This window comes from Oryctolagus cuniculus, chromosome 19 (assembly GCF_964237555.1).
Source record: "Oryctolagus cuniculus chromosome 19, mOryCun1.1, whole genome shotgun sequence".
Classification (NCBI taxonomy): domain Eukaryota; kingdom Metazoa; phylum Chordata; class Mammalia; order Lagomorpha; family Leporidae; genus Oryctolagus; species Oryctolagus cuniculus.
The window spans coordinates 58,916,102-58,936,666 of NC_091450.1; the positions used below are offsets into that span (position 1 = coordinate 58,916,102).

At 43.8% G+C, this 20,565-nt stretch overlaps 2 pseudogenes; both read right to left on the reverse strand.

Annotated features, from left to right (window-relative positions):
• Nucleotides 1-9,729: 9,729 nt before the first annotated feature.
• LOC138846910 (egl nine homolog 1 pseudogene) lies at nucleotides 9,730-12,120 on the reverse strand (annotated as a pseudogene).
• An 87-nt stretch (nucleotides 12,121-12,207) lies between these two features.
• LOC138847157 (protein shisa-3 homolog) lies at nucleotides 12,208-19,935 on the reverse strand (annotated as a pseudogene).
• Nucleotides 19,936-20,565: the final 630 nt, after the last annotated feature.

A 20,565-nucleotide genomic window follows, 5' to 3' on the forward strand; every position in this document is an offset into this window, starting at 1 on the left:
TACTATTTTTAAATTGAAAAAAAAAATACTTGATCCATCACCTGCTGCTTCCCAGGGTGTCTGATATTACAAGGCCAGAATCTGGAGTAGAACCAGGGCTCAAATTGAGGCACTATATTATATGTGGGCATCCCAACTTGTGACTTAACTGCCAGGCCACATACCCATTTACTTTTATTGTTTCTAAAATTTCTTGACAGTCCAAGACTCTTTTTTTTTTACTTTTATTTAATGAATATACGTTTCCAAAGTACGAATAATAGATTACTATGGCTTCCCCACCATACCGTCCCTCCCACCCACAACCCTCCCCTTTCCCACTCCCTCTCCCCTTCCATTCACATCAAGATTCATTTTCGATTATCTTAATATACAGAAGATCAGCTTAGTATACATTAAGTAAGGATTTCAACAGTTTGCTCCCACACAGAAACATAAAGTGAAAAATAATAGATGATTTTTTTTTAATGATGATGAAATCAGATCAGACATATTGTCATGTTTAATCCCAGTGAGAGTCAAGTTGGGAGTTGATAGTTTCTTTTCTTTTCTTTCTTTTTTTTTTTTTTTTTACAGAGGATCAGTTTAGTATGCATTAAGTAAAGATTTCAAGATTTCAACAGTTTGCACCCCCATAGAAACACAAAGTGAAATATATTATTTGAGTACTCATTATAGCATTAAATCTCAATGCACAGCACATTAAGGACAGAGATCCTACATGAGGAGTAAGTGCACAGTGACTCCTGTTGTTGACTTTACCAATTGACACTCCTGTCTATGGCATCAGTAATCTCCCTATGCTCCAGTCATGAGTTTCCAAGGCTATGGAAGCCCTCTGAGTTCTCCGACTCTTATCTTGTTTAGACAAGGTCATAGTCAAAGTGGAGGTTCTCTCCTCCCTTCAGAGAAAGGTACCTCCTTCTTTGAAGACCTGTTCTTTCCACTGAGATCTCACTCACAGAGATCTTTTGCCAGAGTGTCTTGGCTTTCCATGCCTGAAATACTCTCATGGGCTTTTCAGCCAGATCTGAATGCCTTTACGGCTGATTCTGAGGCCAGAGTGCTATTTAGGACATCTGCCATTCTATGAGTCTGCTGAGTATCTCACTTCCCATGTTGGATCACTCTCCCCTTTATTTATTCTATCGGTTAGTGTTAGCAGGTACTAGACTTGCTTATGTGCTCCCTTTGACTCTTAGTCCTTTCATTATGATCAATTGTGAACTGAAATTGATCACTTGGAACAGTCCAAGACTCTTAAATTACAATGCTCTATGATGTGCCCTGGATGCAATTTCTCTTGTAATCTTCATACTCATCTTTAATGGTTTGAAAGTCACATTTTATTCCTGAAGTGTAGGTGTAGAATTATCTCTATAGATTGCTCTAAAATTGGCAAATGTTATTAAGACTTTTCATGGAAATAAATGAATCATATATCTGAATGATATAACAATTGTAAATATTAATGTGACCAAAAGAAAGTATCAAATGACATGAAACAAAAGACACATGGGTGATCACTGAGGTCATAAATAAGAGTGTCAATTGTTAAATCAACAACAGGAGTCACTGTGCACTTACTCCCCATGTGGGACCTCTGTCCTTAATTTGTTGTACTGTGAGAAGTAACTGTAAACCTTGTTTTCAAACAGTACTTTAAATGTTGTGTGTGAGTGGTACAAATTGTTGAAATCTTTAAGTATAGAAGTGGTCTTCTGCATATATAGTTAATTAAAAATGAATCTGAATGAAGAATGGGATGGGGAGGGAGTAGGAGGTAGGATGACAGTGGGGGTGGGAGGGTGGGTATGGGGGAAACAACCACTATATTCTTAAAGCTGTACCTATGAAATTTATATTAATTAAATGAAAGCTTTCTAAATATTTTTAAAAAAGAAGTCAATAAAAAAATAGAAGCCCGGAAGCCTTGGGTATTTAAAACTCAAATAACCTATATAATCTATGGGTAAAAAAAAAAAAAAAAAACACAAAGAATTTGTGTTGAATGAAACAAAAATACAAAATAACAATGACAATTGTGATAGATACCTGGAGGCCAGAATGTCTTTGTGACTCTCACATCTGAGGTGGAAACTACTGCCCTTTGAATGTAGGCTGGCCAAGGCTTACTGAGCCAATAAACTTGGCATATTTAAAACACTGAAAAAGCTAGTAGTAGCAAAGGATGCCACCCTAACTGGAAATGTATTAAATTTAATTTGAATATTGTTCTCTAAATAAATGACAATATTTTAATAGTTTGTTATGATATCAAATTTTAATTTTGGATTTAAAATGTTAAGAAAAAAGGGAGAAACTTATTTTATATAATAAAATAGGGTTGCAGTAACTTATTTATATAATATTAATGATTCAAAAGCAACAAAAGAAAACTGCAACAGGAATTGTATAAAATTAAAACTACTTATACACAACAAAAAGCACTATCACAGTTAAAAGGGAACCCATTTAATGGGAAAAGTCTTTACAATTCATAATACACAAAAGATCATTATTGGGGATATATTGCATATAAGAAAATCATACAACTTAGAAACAAAAACATTTAGAGATGGACAAATGATTAAATAATTCTACAATTACTGTAGAGACCTTCCCTGTTAAACAGAAATTGAAAAAATTTCACCCCACTTGTTCAGCTTTATGAAGGATGTTTAAGGATGTGCTACACACAGAAACACAGAAACAGGGTCATCGATATGAAATAAAGTGAAGACATAAAATGTCCTAGTAAAAGTACAAAGGAAATCCAAAATTAACAATAGGAAATAGGAATATTCACCAGCGCCTAGGCTCAATAGGCTAATCCTCTGCCCTGCAGTGTTGGCACACCAGGTTCTAGTCCCGGTCGGGGAGCCAGATTCTGTCCAGGTTGCCCCTCTTCCAGGCCAGCTCTCTGCTGTGGCCAAGGGGTGCAGTGGAGGATGGCACAAGTGCTTGGGCCCTGCACCCCATGGGAGACCAGGAGAAACACCTGGCTTCTGCCATCGGATCAGTGCGGTGCGCTGGCCGCAGTGCGCTGGCCGTGGTGGCCATTGGAGGGTGAACCAACGGCAAAGGAAAACCTTTCTCTCTGTCTCTCTCTCACTGTCCACTCTGCCTGTCAAAAGTAAAAAAAAAATAGGAATATTCATGGAAAAATGGCAGGGCTGGGGGTCGTGCTGTGGCGCAGCAGGTTAACACCCTGGCCTGAAGTGCCAGCATCCCATATGGGTGCCGGTTTGAGTCCCAGCTGCTCCTCTTCTGATTCAGCTCTCTGTTGTGGCCTGGGATAGCAGTAGAAGATGGCCCAAGTCCTTGGGCCCCTGCACCCAAGTGGGAGACCCAGAAGAAGCTCTTGGCTCCTGGCTTTGGATCGGCACAGCTCGGCCCATTGCGACAAATTGGGGAGTGAACCAACAGATGAAACACCTCTCTCTCTCTCTCTCTCTGTCTCTCTCTCTCTCTCTGCCTCTCCTCTCTCTCTGCCTCTCCTCTCTCTCTGTCTCTCCTCTCTCTGTGTAACTCTGACTTTCAAGAGAATAAATAAGTATTTTAAAAAAGGAAGAAAAATGGCAGGGCTAAGTTGTTATTTATCAATAGGCACCTTGAATGCAAATGGCTTCATCTCCAGTTAAAAGATACAGACTGGCCGAATGGATTGAAAAACAAGACCCATGTATTTGCTGCCTACAAGAAACACCAACAAAGATACATGTGGACTGAAACAGAAAGGATGGAAAAAGTTATTCCATGCTAATGGAAACTAAAAAAGAGCTGATATAGCCCTCCTAATATCAGACAAAATATATTTTAACACAAAAACTGTTAAAAGAGAAAAAGAAGGGCACTATGTAATAATTAAGGGAACAATTCAACAGGAAGATGTCATTATAATAAGTGTATATGTACCCAGTTACAGGGCATCTGGATATTTAAAAGAAATGTTAAGGGATCTAAAGAGAGATATAGACTCCAATCCAATAGTAATGGGGGCCTTCAATACTCCACTTTCAGCAATGGACAGATCACCAGACAAAAAATCAGCAAGGATACAACAAAGTTAATCAATATTGTAGACCAAATGGACCTAAAAGATATCTACAGAACTTTCCATCTCACAGTAGCAGAACACACATTCTTCTCACCAGTGCATGGAAGTTTCTATAGGATAGACCATATGCTATGCCATAATGCAAGTCTCCGAAAATTCAAAACAATTTAAATCCTACCATGCTTCTTCTCTGGCCACAATGGAATGAACCTGGCAATCAACAATTTAAGAATCTCTAGGACATATGCAGACAAATGGAGACTGAACAACATGCTCCTGAATGAATAGTAGGTCATAGAAGAAATCAAAATATTTCTGGAAAGAATCAAAGAGTACAATACATCATATCAAAACTTATGGGGTACAATAAAGGAAGTGTAGAGAAGGACGTTTATAGCAATTGGAACCTACATAAGAAATTGAAAGACACCAAATAAGTGAGCTGTCAATGCATCGCAAAGACCTAGAAAAACAATGAACCAAACCCCAAGTTAGTAGAAGAAAAGAAATAATTAAAATTAGAGAAGAAATACACAAAATTGAAACAAAAATACAAAAGATCAGTGAGGGCCAGCACCATGGCTCAGTTGGTTAATCCTCTGCCTTTGGTGCCGGCATCCCATATGGGCACCAGGTTCTAGTCCCTGTTGCTCCTCATCCAGTCCAGCTCTCTGCTGTGGCCTGGGAAGGCAGTGGAGGATGGCCCAAGTGCTTGGACGCCTGCCCCCATATGGGAGACTGAGAGGAAGCTCCTGGCTCCTGGCTTCAGATCAGTGCAGTTCCAGCCGTAGCGGCCATTTGGGGGGTGAACCAACAGAAGGAAGGTCTTTCTTTCTGTCTCCCTCTTTCTCACTTTCTATAACTCTACCAGTAAAATAAATAAAAAAAGATCAGTGAAATGAGGAGCTGATTTTTTTGAAAAAATACACAAAATTGATACACCACTGGGCCAACTAACCAATAAAAGAAGGAAAAGATCCAATTCAATAAAATCAGAGATGAAAAGGGAAATATAAAAATAGATAATATAGAAATAAAAAGAATCACTGGGACAAACTACAAAGAGCTATATGCCAATAAATTTGAAAGTCCTGAAGAAATGCATACATTTCTGCACACATACAATCTAATTAAATTGAGTATGAAGACAGAAAATCTAACAGACCAATAACCAAGACAGAAACTGAATCACTAATTAAACCATCCCAATAAAGAAAAGCCCAGGGCTGGATGGTTTTACTACTCAATTCTACAAGACATTTTAAGAGAACTAATTCCAATTCTTCTCAAGCTATTCAAAACAATTGAAAAAGAGGAAAAACTCCTAAACTTGTATGACACCAGCATCATCTTCATTCCTAAACCAGAATAAGAAACAACAGAGAAAGAGATCTATAGATGAATATCCCTGCTGAATATAGATGCAAATATCCTCAAAAATATTAGCTAACTGAGCAACACATCAGAAAGATCATTCACCCAGACCAACTGGAGTTTATCTCTTATAGATAGGGATGTTTCAACATTCTCAAATGAATAAATGTGATACATCACATTAACAAACTGAAAAAAACAAACCATATGGTTATCACAATGGATGAAGAGTAATTCCACTCTAGGAATTTACCCAAATGAAATGAAATAAGCATATGAAAGCTATCTGTACCCCCATGTTCATTGCAGCTGAATTCACAATAGCTAAGATATGGCATTGACCCAGATGTCCATCAACTGATGACATGATAAAGAAATTATGGCATATGTACACTATGGATCACTACTCAGTTATTAAAAAAAATGAAAACCTGTCCTTTGCTACAAAATGGATACATCTGGACACCATTATATTTAGTGAAAAAGTACATCCCCAAGACATAGATATCATATGTTTTTCCCAACCTGGGATAACTAATAAAGTGCCCAAAATGTAATGTATTGGAGTGAAATAGGCATTTTGAAACTTGATGATTGCAGTTCTAGTTGAGGAGCAGTGTTTTTTTTTTTTTTTCTTCATACTGTTTTTTGAACTCTTACTTAATGTAGGGTTAACTATACAATCAGTATGTAAGCTGAAAATACATCTTTGTAAAAATTAAACGTGGAGGCCAGTGCCATGGCTCACTAGGCTAATCCTCTGCCTGCAACACTGGCACCCCAGGTTCTAGTCCTGATCGGGGCACTGGATTCTGTCCCGGTTGCTCCTCTTCCAGTCCAGTTCTCTGCTGTGGCCCGGAAAGGCAGTGGAGGATGGCCCAAGTGCTTGGACCCTGCACCCACATGGAGACCAGGAGGAAGCACCTGGCTCCTAGCTTCAGATCGGCATAGCGCGCTAGCCATAGTGGCCATTCGGGGAGTGAACCAACAGAAGGAAGACCTTTCTCTCTCACTGTCTAATGCTGCCTGTCAAAAAAAATTAAGGGTGGGAATATGAGGGAGGGGGAAGAAGTGTTGAAGCATGGTTGGGAGGGAGGGAAGAGTGGGAAGTATCACTATGCTGAAAATACATGAAATTGTGTAACTTAAATATAATTTTTAAAACAGTTTTAAAAGATGGAAATTATGCCTTTTGTGTAAAGAAGTTGCCAATTTTGTTAAAGTAAAAAACTCCCCCAAATTTAGAGCCTTTTAACTCTTTTTTTTTTTACAGACAGAGAGGGCAGTGAGAGAGAGAGAGACAGAGAGAAAGGTCTTTCCTTTGCCATTGGTTCACCCTCCAATGGTCGCCATGGCCAGCGCGCTGCTGCTGGCGCAGCACGCTGATCCAAAGGCAGGAGCCAGGTGTTTCTCCTGGTCTCCCATGGGGTGCAGGGCCCAAGTACTTGTGCCATCCTCCACTGCACTCCCGGGCCACAGCAGAGAGCTGGCCTGGAAGAGGGGCAACCAGGACAGAATCTGGCTCCCCGACCGGGACTAGAACCTGGTGTGCCGGTGCTGCAAGGCAGAGGATTAGCCTGTTGAGCCACGGTGCCGGCCTACTCTTTCTTAACTATATGCTCATGCTCATCCCTCCAATCCACAGCAACCAGAAATCTACTATTTTGAGAAATCTGCCTATTGTAAACATTACATGCAGTTGATGATGGTATCTAAGTGTTCTTATGCACAATGTAGAGCCCCCATCAACAAATGAGGTCAGAAACCTACCTCTCAGTTGCACTCAACTATAACATATGACCAGCAGCAGGTACCTGGGAAAGGAGAAAAAATGAGCATGTCTTGTCACACTCAGAATACTCACCAACCAACTACTGGGAGAGGAAGCCTCATGCTCTTGACTCCACATGTCTGAAATAGAGTTCCCATTTCACTGACAGGAGAGAGAGATAAGTTCTGGATTGAAATACCACTGGATCTCCATGCTGTTACTGTTTCTTAGAAGATCTTTTTCAGTAACTATTTTTCTTTTATTTGCTGTATGACCTTCCAATCATTTACAGAACATTTAAATGGTTGGCTTTTTGTTTTTCTTTTAAGTAATTTTCTAAATAGGGGTCTATCATGCCAGATTTTTCTCTAGGAACCATTAATTTTTTTTTTCAAGAACATTTATATATCTTTTTAATTAGGTTAGCTTTACAAGCAACTTGAGAGCTGTTTCATAAAGAAACACTGCTTCCCAAATTATGACTTTATAGTCTTTTCTATATAGGAATTCTGAAATTATTTGCCTACTATTGATAAAGTTATGTGTTTTACAACTGGTTAATGTGTTGAATACAAATAAGCATTGTGAAGAATTATCTTTAACCAGGATTAAACACATAGAGGCCACAAACCATTTTCAATTTAGTTTTAATTATAGTCCTACTCAGTGACAAGTTAATGGTCCCACTAACATCAAATGAATAGTTTCAGCGAGTATTAAAATAAATGGCTATCCTGATTTCTTGATATTTTCACACTGATCTCTAAGAAAGTATATAAACTTATTCAAAAAATACACAATTTAAGACCTGTCTATCAAGCACAACCAATAGATATTAGAATCTGATAACTGTACAACTGCAAAGGTACACACATTTGAACAACAGGGGCTCCCAAATTAAAAGGCTATGCTATACATCTTACAGACTTCACTATACATAAAACAATTCCTACTAACCCTAAAAATGATAGTGCTTTCAAGATGTGGTCCAAGGCAGTGCACTGCACTATAGATGAGATGGCAAGAATAACTTGCACTCCCATATCAGGCTGGCAGAGAGGAACTTACTGTAGGGTTGTTATGTTAGCATCTGGGGGAGGAAGTAAGACAAAGCTGAACATGTGCAAGGAGAAGCAATGATCTACCATTTTTTTCCTGCAGGTTCTCCTAAGTGAGAACATGATATCGAATAATTAATCATTCTAAATTCACACTGTCAGTTTCACTAAATAATTTTTTCATATTTTACATGAACAATAGCAATATTTTAATAAAAATTACTGAGCTTTCCATAGAAAAGGTCTGCAATTACATACAAACTATACAGATTCTAAAACTTGTAAATTGAAATATATAGGAATATTTCTGTATACTCAGATTTCGGCAAAGAAGATAGAGGAAGGAGGATAGAAAACTTAAATTAGTAAGGGCTCTTTGCTAAAGGGCCTAAGAGAATGAAATCCAGGAAGTCTATCTCAACTCATTCTTTAACTAACAGAAGTCTTAGATGATTATGTGGTGTTTCTTCTTTCTCTAAAATGTAAAAAAGAAACCCCCCCAAAATAAAATTGTCTGGTTTTGCACTTTTTTGTTTTTCTAAACTAAGCATACATCTATCAGTACTGACAAGAAGGCTGGCATCACATTTGAGGAAGGCCTCAAGAGCTGTCTGAAGATTCACTGAACATCAAGTCTGCATAAACACATTTCCTTCTCAGTGCAAATATAATCTCCCCCTGATATTCTTCAAAAGAAACAAGGTTCTGATCTGCAAATCAGATGGATCATAGTAATAGGAAGAAAACAATAAATTTAAAAGTACAATCAATTTGAGAAAACCTTGGAAATGGGAAATTATCATCTAACTCTTTAGGAAACACCTGAAAGCAGAAGAAAGCCCTTTATCTTAGGAACTTGATGCTGAGGATAATCTCAAGTTTATTTAGAGGCAGTCATTTTAGTTTTGTTAAAAAAAAGTTTGAAAAGATAAATCCTTCATACAGTGTATTTTTCCTTATAAAACATGAACTAAAGTTACTGGTAATAAATGGTGACTGTTTTACTGTTAGGTTTTATTATTAACAATGTCAAAAACATGATGGCAGCAATCTTTAAGAATCCAAAATAGAGCAAGATTGGACTACAAAACATCTGAAACCACTGGTAAAGTGCTCCTTTTCTTATTTTAAATGAAAAGAAAATTAATTAATCATCAGTCACTAGCAACAATCATTTTGAAGGTGTTTTAGGGCAAAATTTAATAGTATGAAGAGGTTTACAAAAATAGATTGAGAATAATAATTTTGAGAAATAATACTGTAATTTTTTTCTCAATTCAGTTTTTATAAGTTGTACCTAATCATACAAAAATTACCCCAAATTCAAACTTGATATAAAAAAGGGAGAGATGAACTCAGCTAGATGACAGATTGGACAAAATATAAGAATGAAAAAATTCTATACAGGGCACTTACTTCATGTACAGATGTAAAAACCCTTTCAACTGATAGCTTACCTTCCTCTCATAAGCAATCACAGATTTGGGGTAGATTATGCAGTACAAAGTCACAGCAATTAAATCTTCTTGTTTGATGCACCACAAAACAGTTGTATCTTTTCCTCATTAAAATGCCAACTGGTTGTCTATTTTTCTTTATCCCATTTATTTGCATTCATAAGTTAACAAACAGTGTCAGCAATTATTGTAGTGAACTGAGGGTATTGCTGGATGAGAGGCTTCATAAGACACCTTTACTGATTGAATCAGGTTTATTGAGTTCAATCTTCACTCCTTTTTCACCTGTTAGATATTTTATTTTAGCTCGTGCTCTCTCATCTGCATCAAAATACCAAACAGTTATTGTAGCATATGCTGGTTGTACTTCATGAGGGTTGTGACAGACCAGAAAAACAGTAGTCTATCAAATTTGGGTTCAATGTCAGCAAACTGGGCTTGCATTCTGGAAAAAATTCAAAGTATACCTCCACTTGGCACCCCAGTCCTTATTAAGATAATATATACATGTCAGACATCTCCCATCTCCATTTGGATTATCAACATACTGCACATAACCTGTTCCACTGCCTGGATAACAAGCAACCATGGCTTTCATCCGGCCATTGATTTTGTAGTTGCCCAGCTTCTTATTACAGTGGTGGATCAGGTCGTTCATGCCGCTCATCAGCAGCCCAATGGTTTCACAGCAGGGCTCTTTGCCCTTGATCCAGGTGATCTTATTGCTTGGGATGTCCTTGGATGAGTCGCTGTTCTGGCTAACCAGCTGGCCATCCGTGAACCTGCAGGTGTAGTGCAGGGTGCACCTCGTCGCGGTTCTGCTGCCCAGTCTCCTTGCCCAGGAAGTCATCCACTACACAGATACCATGCTTGTTCATGCAAAGCAGGATGTACTCGAGCGCAACTTCAGTGACCACAGCGGCTTCTCTGCCCTTTGGGCTGCAGGCCGACGCTGTGGCCCAGCCTTCGCTGGGTGTGTTGCTTGGTGGGTACAGGTTCATCTTCTCCAGGTACAGCGACCAGCTGGTCATTGGTGCCTCCTTCCCAGGCTCCGCCTTAACCGATGCAGGGCCCTGGAGGGCAGGGTTCCCACGAGGCGGGGACACGGCTACTGCAGGGTTGGCCACCGACTTGGCCTTTGCCTTGGTCGCATCTCTGGCGGTCGGCCAGCCTGAAACTTTGGCGGCGGCGGCGGCGACAGCGCTGTCCCGAAGCAACGCTCCTTTTCTGGCCTCCCAGGCTCCGACCCCACCGGCCCTGGGCAGCGGCCTGGGTGCTGGTGCAGGCCTGCTGCGTGGCCAGAGGCGCCCTCGCTGCCCTAGCACAGGAGCTTGTGTTTCTTCTGGTCCTGATGCTGGTGCTCCTTACAGCAGAAGGAGCTGCAGCAGCGGCCTCAGCACAGCTGGTTCTCCATCTTCCCGCAGGGCTCACAGTACTGCCGGTACTTGCTGGGGCTCGGCCCGCCAGGCCCGCCGCTGTCATTGACCATGGTGGCAGCGGCGGTGGTCCAGTAAGAGAGGTGGTGGCCGCAATGTCTAGCCTAGGGCCAGGGAGCAGGGAGAGCTGTAGGGAACGTTACCGTGCCATGCGCCTGCCGCCCCTCTACTCAAGCAGGCCAGCGCCCCTCGCCCTCTGCCAGGCTGCTTTCTCGTCCTTGGGGACGGCCCCGCAGCACCAGCGGCTGCTTCAGCGCCTCATCTCGCAAGGGCCGAGGGTGTATGGCCTGCATGGTGGACAAGGATCTCCACTCTGGGCACACAAGATCATCAGCCTTCCGGGCCGCCTCATCAGCACCCCGGGCGGCCAGGCCCAGTTTCTGGAGGAGTGCAGGGTGTGCAGACTCCTCTAGCTCTGCGTGCTCTGCTCCGTATGTACACCACAGCCCCCTTGAGACCCAGTTGGGAGGCATGAGAGGCCTGCAGGAGGGCCAAGGTGGGCAGTGGCTGCTTACAGGCTTGGTCGCAGGTGTGGCACCTAGGCCTCCTCCTTAGATCTCCTGCACTCTGCAGGACATGGCCTCGGCCTAGGGTCCAGCCCCATCTCTCCGACCCCTGAGCCCTTTCTGCCTCAAGTTGGGGAACTGCGGTTACCAGGAGCATCAAACTGTTGGCCATTTTCTCTGTTCCCTGTTCCTGACTGACACTGACATCTGCCTTCTGCAGTACTGGACCTTTATTCTAGAATATTTCATCTGCTCCCTGCTACTTAGCGCTGATTGTTGCACAGTTCCCTAGCCACTGGAATGTTAATTACTTGAGATGCTGCCTCTCACTTCTCAGGACAACCCTAAGCAATAAGGTACTCTTCATAGCTCCACTTTATAGATGAGAAAATAGATAAAATGCAGTTAAGCCATTACCTAGAGTAGAGTTAATCCTCTGTGTATAAAGTTCAATGAAAATGAATCTTGGTAAAAAAAAAAAAAAAAAAAAAAAAAAAACAGGATGGGGAATGTAAGAGGGAGGAGGAGCAGGAGGGGTGGGAGAGTGGGTGGGAGGGCAAGTACAGTGGGAAAAATTGCTATGTTCCCAATGTTATGTTTGTGAAATGCATGCAAATAAATTTTTTTGAAAAAGGCAGTTAAGAAAATAGCCAAGGCGTTGGCCTTGTGGAATAGCAGGATAAACCACCGGCTGAGATGCCAGAATCCCATGTTGGTGACAGTTCAAGTCCTGGCTGCTCTGCTTCCAATCCAGCTCCCTACTTATAGCCTGGGAAAAGCAGCAGAAAATGGCCCAAGTGGTTGGGCCCCTGCACCCATGTGGGAGACCCAGAAGAAGTTTCTGGCTTCTGGCTTCAGTGTGGCCCAGCCCTAGCCATTGCAGCCATTTGGGGAGTGAACCAGCAGATGGAAGCTCACTCCCACTTGCTCACTCTCTCTCTCCCTCCCTCCCTCTGTAACTCTGCCTTTCAAACAAATCTTTTTTTTTTAAAAGAGAAGAAGGGGTGAGAAAGACAATACTCAAAAGCTACTCCTCTTTTAAGAGACAGAGCCAGAAAAACTCAAAATCTCAAAATCCATGCTAAGGGTAGAAATTTGAGGCACCAGTTGAGACACTGGCTTACAATGCCCACAAACCATATTAGAGTGCCTGGGTTTGAGGTCTGGCTCTTTTGGGATTCCAGCTTCCTGCTTATACACCTAGGAGCAGTGATGATTCAAGTAATAGGGTTCCTGTCACCTACATGGGCCCAGTACCAGCTGTTGTGGGCATTTGAGGACTGAACAAGTCAACAGAAAATTTCTGTCTCTCTGCCTTTCAAATAAATTAATTAAAAGCTAAATCAACCTTTTGTGTCCTGTGTCTCACATGCATATGGGGAGAAACATTTATCATCCAGTACCTCTATTTGAGCTTTTTTGTATTCTATGTCCTCATGATGTAGCACAAACTCTACTTATTTCAAACCCCTGATATTTTTAGGATATAATATTACACAATTAATAATGTTTCTCCCACAGATTTTCTGAAATTAGGAGGGATATGTTTCCCTGAAAAATGTAGGCTTTCTAAGCCTAATGTCACAAAAATTGTAGTTTCAAAACAGAATGCCTGGGTTCAAATCTGGGCTCTCCTATTATTATCTGCCCTTGGACGTGGTGATTAACCTTCCTGCCTTGATTTCATCTGCAAATCAGGCATGATAGTCCCTGCTTCAGGGTTGTGAAGATGAAACAGTACAATCCATAAAGCACTCAGAATACACATGGGCTTAATAAATGTTATTCATTATTGACATAACCATCTTTTAGGGTATAGAGCTTTCACTATTAATAATAACCATGGTTTGAAGATGTTGAGGCTCACTTTTGTGTTTGTGTGCATGTGAAAGTAACAAAAACATCCATCAGACAAGTTTTTGCTGTGTTCTGGTGTTGTGGCAGGTTATGGTGAATATCCCTGTGGAAAACCAAGTGATTTGGGTTGAGCTTTGCTGTCTAATCTTCCAAAAAGAAGATGTGATAAAGCCACTGCCCTCTGTAAAACCCTTCAAGGTCTGTCTTGCTGGCACATTTCCCAGCCACCGCCCTAGCATTCAGGATCTCTCCACCCTCACTCGTCTTTTGGATTGTGTCTACTTTCCAGAATAGTCTTTGTTGTTTCATGCCCATGGGTACTTCTGTAATATGCTCATCCTCTTATTTCCATCCATGTTTTCTTCCTCTATCTCTTCCTCCTCACCTCCCCCCAATCCAACCCTGGTCTCCTTCATTCAAATTCCAGGCATATCTCAAGGCCCAATTTCAAATTTAACACTTCCAGGCTGCATGAATGCCCTTTGTCCATGCTGCCTGGGCATGCTGTACTCCCCTGTAACCATCACAGTTAGCTCAATGCTGTTTAAGTGTTGGTTTATGAATTCCTCCTCCCTTGTCTGACTGTGAGTTTCTAGAGAGCCCAAAAGGTAACAAGATTCTTTCATAAAGCACCTATAACTTTTACCACAAGCCCCTGTTAAATAGTGGCTCCTTGAGTTAGAGGTGCAGCTTATCATTTATCTTGGGAGTCCCAAGCCCTATTACAGTGCCTCACAGGTGTTGTTCCAAAAAAGTTGGTTGAATAGGACAGCATCTGTAATTCTGTCACAGGATGGCCTTGTTACCCTAGGATTGTGAATAATAATACTACCAGCTATGTAACTTCTATATAGAAAGTCAAAGACATGCACTATGCCACCAATTACATAAGAATGTGATGTGATTCAGTATCACTGGATGTCTAATGAGGTAGCATTATCTCCCTAATTTTAAAACATATATGGCCAGTGAACTTAGCTGATTGGGACATCCTACTAAGGAAGGAAAATCTGCAGATGTGAGCTCTGTATGAATTTCTTAGTGTTAATCAGCCTGGTGGACATAATTGCTCTCCAAACAGATAGAAAAATACAGTCACAGAAGAAACCTGATGAACCTAATGGTTCTACCCTCTGGAGGACACTGCAGAATTGCAGGGGGGCACCTGTGGCATTAGGAGGCTTGAGGATAGAGGTGGGTATGCTACTGGCATTCACTGGGTGGAACTTGGTTATAACAGAGTTACTACAATGAATGAAGCAACCTGCACAATAAATACTCTATGTCCAGGACCAGGACTTTGCAATGTCCCACCATTCCTACTGGCGTACAAAATTAATCCCGTTACACCTATAAAGAAAATACTCTTGTCTTCATATATAGCAAATTTTCTACTTATACAACTATTATGTAAGTCAAAGGAAGTTCAACCTTTGTTTGAAAAGTCACTGTAACAGCAGCAGGGCAACTGTGTTGAGCTGTCCATCTCACACACCTGCAGTGATACGGATTCGGAGCTGCTGCACCCCTGTGATTCTGCATAAGGAGTTAGCCTCTGAGTTCTTTGAGTCTGTTCAAATTGTTATATTTTGAAACAAGTTACTTTCCTTTTCTTGCTCCTTTCTATTTACCAATAATATTATAATTATGAGTTAGGTTATGAGTTTCATTTTAGGATGGTTAAAGGGATCTCACAGAATATTTGTTCCGAGGAGAGCTCCTTGGGTCAGCCTCCTTGGAGGCTTTAACTCACACTCGACCTCTGCAGTGGCTTTTGTGTACAGAGAGGTCAGAATCTCAAAGCAAGTGTTTCCCCTTGATGTTTGAATCTATTTTTGCATACCAACTCCAGGAGTGACTAACTATGGGACCTATTTCTCTGTGTCTCAATTTCCAAATCTGTACAATAGGAATTATAATCCCACCCTGCTGAGGTTGTTTGGGGGATAAGTTAGTATATCTAAATAATTAGAAGAGTGCTCAGCCCATTATAAGAGCTCAATAAAGGTGAACTTAAAACTGAAAAAAACAAGCAGTACACAAACAGATAAAATCAGTCTGATGGTGTAGGAGTGTGACCACCCTCTCACACCCACCATTTCCTTCCTGAATTATCCAGAGTAATTTGAGGTACCTGGGAAACAGACCCCATGTGGATGTGGAAGAAAGCAAGAGACTGGAAGTCAGAGCCATCAGACTGAGCAAATCTTTGAACTTGTTCCCTCATGTGGAAAATAAAGCAACTCTCTGAGATCCAAATTCAATCCTTGCCCAGTTGTGCTCAGAAAGAACCACTGAGGAAGACATGTGATAGTATGAATTCATTTAAACCTGCACTCCCAGGCCACACTGCAGGGGCCAGGTGGGCCAGGTAGGGGAAGACCAGGCAGGAAGCCAGCCAGTGGCAGGTGGTGCCCTGACTGAAGAGGGTTGGTGTGACCCCATGGCAGTGAATGACCCATCATGCCACCCCTTCTGCATGTCACAAGAAGCCAGAAATCTATATTCTTACAAGCAGTGTCACTTTGCTAAAACTCTACAGGCCAAAGGACTTGTCCAAGGGCTGCGTACAGCCCTCAGACTGAGACTGCTTGAAAATGTCAATTCCTCTGCTGCTCTCCTAAGCCCTGCTGGAGAAAAACTTAATCTCAAGATAAGAGGTAAAGACATTTCTTTTTATTGAATAACAAACACTATCTCTCAGGAGATAAAATGAAGTGCTTTGATCTGAAATTCAAATAGAGTTCATAAAAACATATTTTATTTATTCTAACCCAGCAGGATATTTGCCCAAATACATACATAATCATCAGGCATGAAATTCAGTGGCCCTTGAGATATGTAATATTAGATGATTACACCAATAGCTGGACTTTGAACTCCACAATTATCATTAACATAGAAATTACAGTGTGAGTACTAAATAATTAGTACTGTCAGTGTAGTAAATACATTAAATTATCAACTTTTACATTTATACATAACTCATTTTATAAATAAATGTTTTAAGACCCAACTGTTCAACTTTCATTTAAACACTAAATATTGCTGACCAAAAAAGTCTGCAATAAATATTCCCTCAGGTGGGTTGGGAAAATGACTTTATATAGAAACTGTGTTGCAATTGATGAATATATGAGTACATAAAACTTGAAGCTCCTCCTGTGGTTATTGAAACTTTGAATTATTGAAAGAAAATAATATTTGAAACAAAATTTACTTATTAATTTAAAAAGTTAATGTTCCCAACATGCTAATATTATTAGGTTACTCCAAAAGATATAAATAGATTATTCACTGATTTCTCAAGTTTACTTCATAGTTAATTTTTAACTGATCCTTTGATAATCACAATTAGGTATTTTTCTTTACTCATTTATGTATATTTGTATTATAACTCCATAAACAACTGATGTGAAAAAGGATCATGTAGCCCTTGTCTAACCACTATGCAGCTAAATTGTCGAGTAAAACATTTTCAGTCAATTTGTGACTTCAAAGTCAAACTGTTGCATATTTTGAATAGAAGTAGCATGGGTTGAAATGCAATAGTCATAACATCTGCCAAGCCAGACATTCTGTGATTGTAGTCAGGAACCTCAAGACTAGAAAGTGCTGTGTTTTCTTACCTCTTTTTGCCAAGAAGTTGATCAATTACACGAGAAATTCCCTCAGCAAAGCACTTGACATTGGAAGCATCACTCCACCTGTCTGCAACTTTACTACTTGCTGGATTCATGGCCATGACCTGTCAACTGGAGCTGAAGTCTGGACAGTTCTTCCCAGGCTGTGGGGGCTCCTGTTGAAGGCGGTAAGTGAAATATTGAGGTGACACCAGGAAACCGGATGGCTGTGTCAGGTGGATTGGGTGGCCTGTGGTGTAAGGCGGGGGAGATGAGGGCACCAGGCAGCTTGGCTCCATCCTGGCAAAGGAGAATCTAAGGATGGAGCCACCTGTGGAGCTGGAGCTGGTGGCTGTGCTGGATCATCTGTAAAGTGTCCTGAGGCTCCTGGAGGTCAAGATCATGGGCAGGGTATCTGTCTGATAGCTGCGGAGTGAGAAGCGGATTGGCTGCTGTGAGGGCTCCTTGGGTCTCAAACAGGTGCAACAATAGCTACTAAAGAGCCCAGGATAATGAATGCAATGAAGATGGAGCCGAAGATGAGGAAGGGGATGTAGAGGGGCTCTACAAGGCAAAAACAGACACACAAGTGTTTGCATCATGGTCTCCCAAGCCTAGGCTCTGCCTGGGCAATTGAGGGGAGGGAGGAGGAGGCTCAGTATTACCACTGTTGGTGTCCGCAACCCAGGCTCCAACAGCTCTGAGAGCATTTCTCTTTCTCTACTAGACAGACATTTCCCACCCCATTGGCATCCCCCACCCCAACCCGGTTCAGTTCTCCATGGCTCTCCCCTTCTGATAGAGCCATGATGGGATGCAGCCTCCAGCTCAGGGAGAAGAGAAAACCTGCATTGACTAAAGTCCTACTGTGCACCTGGCTCTTTCATGATCTGATTCAAGTGCCATGGAGAGCCTGTTAAAATGACATGCTAAGCTGTCTTACCCACGGGCTTTTTTGACTTTTCCAAAAACACAGCCAGCGGCTGACAGGTAGCCTACAACCTCAGGGGACTCCCAGGTCTAAGCCCTTGCCGGCCACCCACTCTCCCGTGGTTAATGGCACCGTGGAGCAAGGCAAGGGAGGTGAATGGCGGCCCTCATGGCGCGCCCCACCAAGCACTCACACACTCATTTAATCAACAAGCAGGCCAGGGCCAGCGAATCAACTTGCCCAAGGTTACACCCTTGGCAAGCGACAGAACCTCAGGGCGCCTGATCCCAGCCTTGGGGAGAGGGAAACCACTCCTCTTCCCTGCTGTCTCTTAGGCCTCAGAGAGAGGAGAGAGGGGAGGCCCCGGAGGGAGTCCTGGCTGCAAACCCAGCAGCTCCCCTCTGCGGGAAGGAACGCGCTCCCCACTGACGCCTGGGGAGCCACTGCCTTTTTCTAACAGGGCAGAGCCACCAGAGTCCCCTATTTTCCGCTGAGCATCTTATCTCCAGAAACCACTCTCCAAATCCTCCAGATTGGACTCACAGACTCCCGCAATTCACTCCCTTGAGAGCCTGGTGGACCCGCAGAGAGCTGGCTCCGCTTTCCTCGGAGGCAGCAATTCGGGAGGAGGGCCTCCTCAGCGAGGCCACCAGCCTTTCCCAGGACCCTCCCTGGCTGCGGGTTGTGGCTCCTGCGACCCTCCCTCGCCCTCCCTCCTCCCCCCCTCCCTCCTCCCCCCCCCCTTCCTGCCGCCCCGCTCTGGGCTCAGCCTGCCTCTCTGGTTTCCTGACCATAAAACCGTGGCCTGGAGTGCTGAGGGGTTTCCCTGATGTCCGATTGAGGTGGAAACTTTTTTTTTTCAAGGTGTAAATTTCCTGTGCTGGGGTCGTGATTTATTCCCCTTTGAAGTGAACGGAAATTTGACCCGTGTTTCTCTAAGCGAGAATAGGGGGCAGGGAGGCCCCTGCGCCCCCAGTTTCTAAATCTCAACCTCCAAGTCCTGGGTGTTGCTGAAAGGCGTGACAATAGCGGGTGGGCTGGGGAGAGTCATTCCATGCAGAGAAATGAAAGGAAGTCGGAAGAGTGGAGCAGTGGCTTAAAAACGCTGCAAGGATGGTGGGAGAAAGAGAGAGATGGAGGAAGGAAGGGAGGAGATAGAGAAAAGAAAGAAAAGAAGAAGAGGTTGAAGCTGCTTAGCGCAGCCGGCCCACAGTCGCGCTGCCCCGCCCTTGGCACCACTGTGGCCCCTCGCCGCCCCGAAAGCCACCCGTACTCTAGTGCTACCCCGACCGCCCTCCTCCACGGACCTCCAGCGTCCTCTCCCGGACCGGAGCATCAGGTGTAAACTCCTGGTCCTCGCTGTCCCTCGCGGGGACTCGCGAGGGACTGCCTGTAGCGGGAAGAGGGACTGCAAAGGAACAAGGCCTCCTGGCCCGAAAACGCGACCACCCACTCCTCCCTTGATTCCCCCCACCTGGCTGCTGCGTGCACTCTGCGCACGGACCCTGGGAGGCCTGCGCATTCCCCCATGAGCACTTGGACGCTCGCGGCGTGCCTGCTGGGGACTTCTCCCCAGGGCTTGGCATTTATGCGCGGTGATGCCCGGGTGCTCCAGCTCGCCATGGTCTTTCGTGCAGCCGCCCGGCTCCAGCCTGGCGACGGCCGCGGCTCAGCAGCAGCGGAGCGCTCAGGAGCCTCAGCAAATGGTGGCGTCCAATGTGTCGAAGTCCTCCGGGCATTGGAAGCCCTCGTGGTAGTTGCCCTGCACGGCCAACCAGCCGCGGCAGTACTTGCCAGGCTGCTGGGCACCCGCAGGGCCCCAGGGCAGCCAGCCCAGGAGGCAGAGCCAGCAGCGACCCCATCGCTGCTGGATGCTTGGACGGCGGGGAAGGGGACGCACGCAGCTGGAGAGCGAAGGGCTGAGCTGGGACTCCCTCCTGGCACCGCAGTTCCGCCTCCCTCGGGGTATGGCACGGGCGGCTGACCGCTCCCTCTGTGGCTAGCGGTGTCCAGAGAGGCGACAGGGGCTGTGCTGAGGGCTCCACAGGCAGGGGGTCTGCATGGTGCGCGGGAGCTAGTTGGCGAGGGACCATGGGAGGTGCTGGCAGAGGCTGCCGCTGAGGCTGCTGCTGCCGCCCTTTGCCAGGCTCATCATGGGAGGGGCGCGCGGCTCCCCCCCCGGCCACCTCCCTCCCCACTCCTCACGGGAGCCATCGCGTAGGGCGAGGGCTGCCAAGTCCAGGATCACACTGCGTCCTGACTTGTGCCTGTAGCCTGGTCCCAAGAGGAGCCCAAAGAAGGCAGAATTTGTTCCCCACGTGCGGCTGCCCAGCCCCCGCCCTTGCCTGTTACAGGAGCTGGAGTCAGACTGGCCGCCGCCAAGTGCAAATGGCCTCTCAGCTGCTGACAGCTCTGCCAGCCAGGCGTCCCTTAAAAAGGAAGAGGGAGAAGAGGGAGGAGGAGACCGAGGGTGAAGAGAGAGTCCGCCCTCC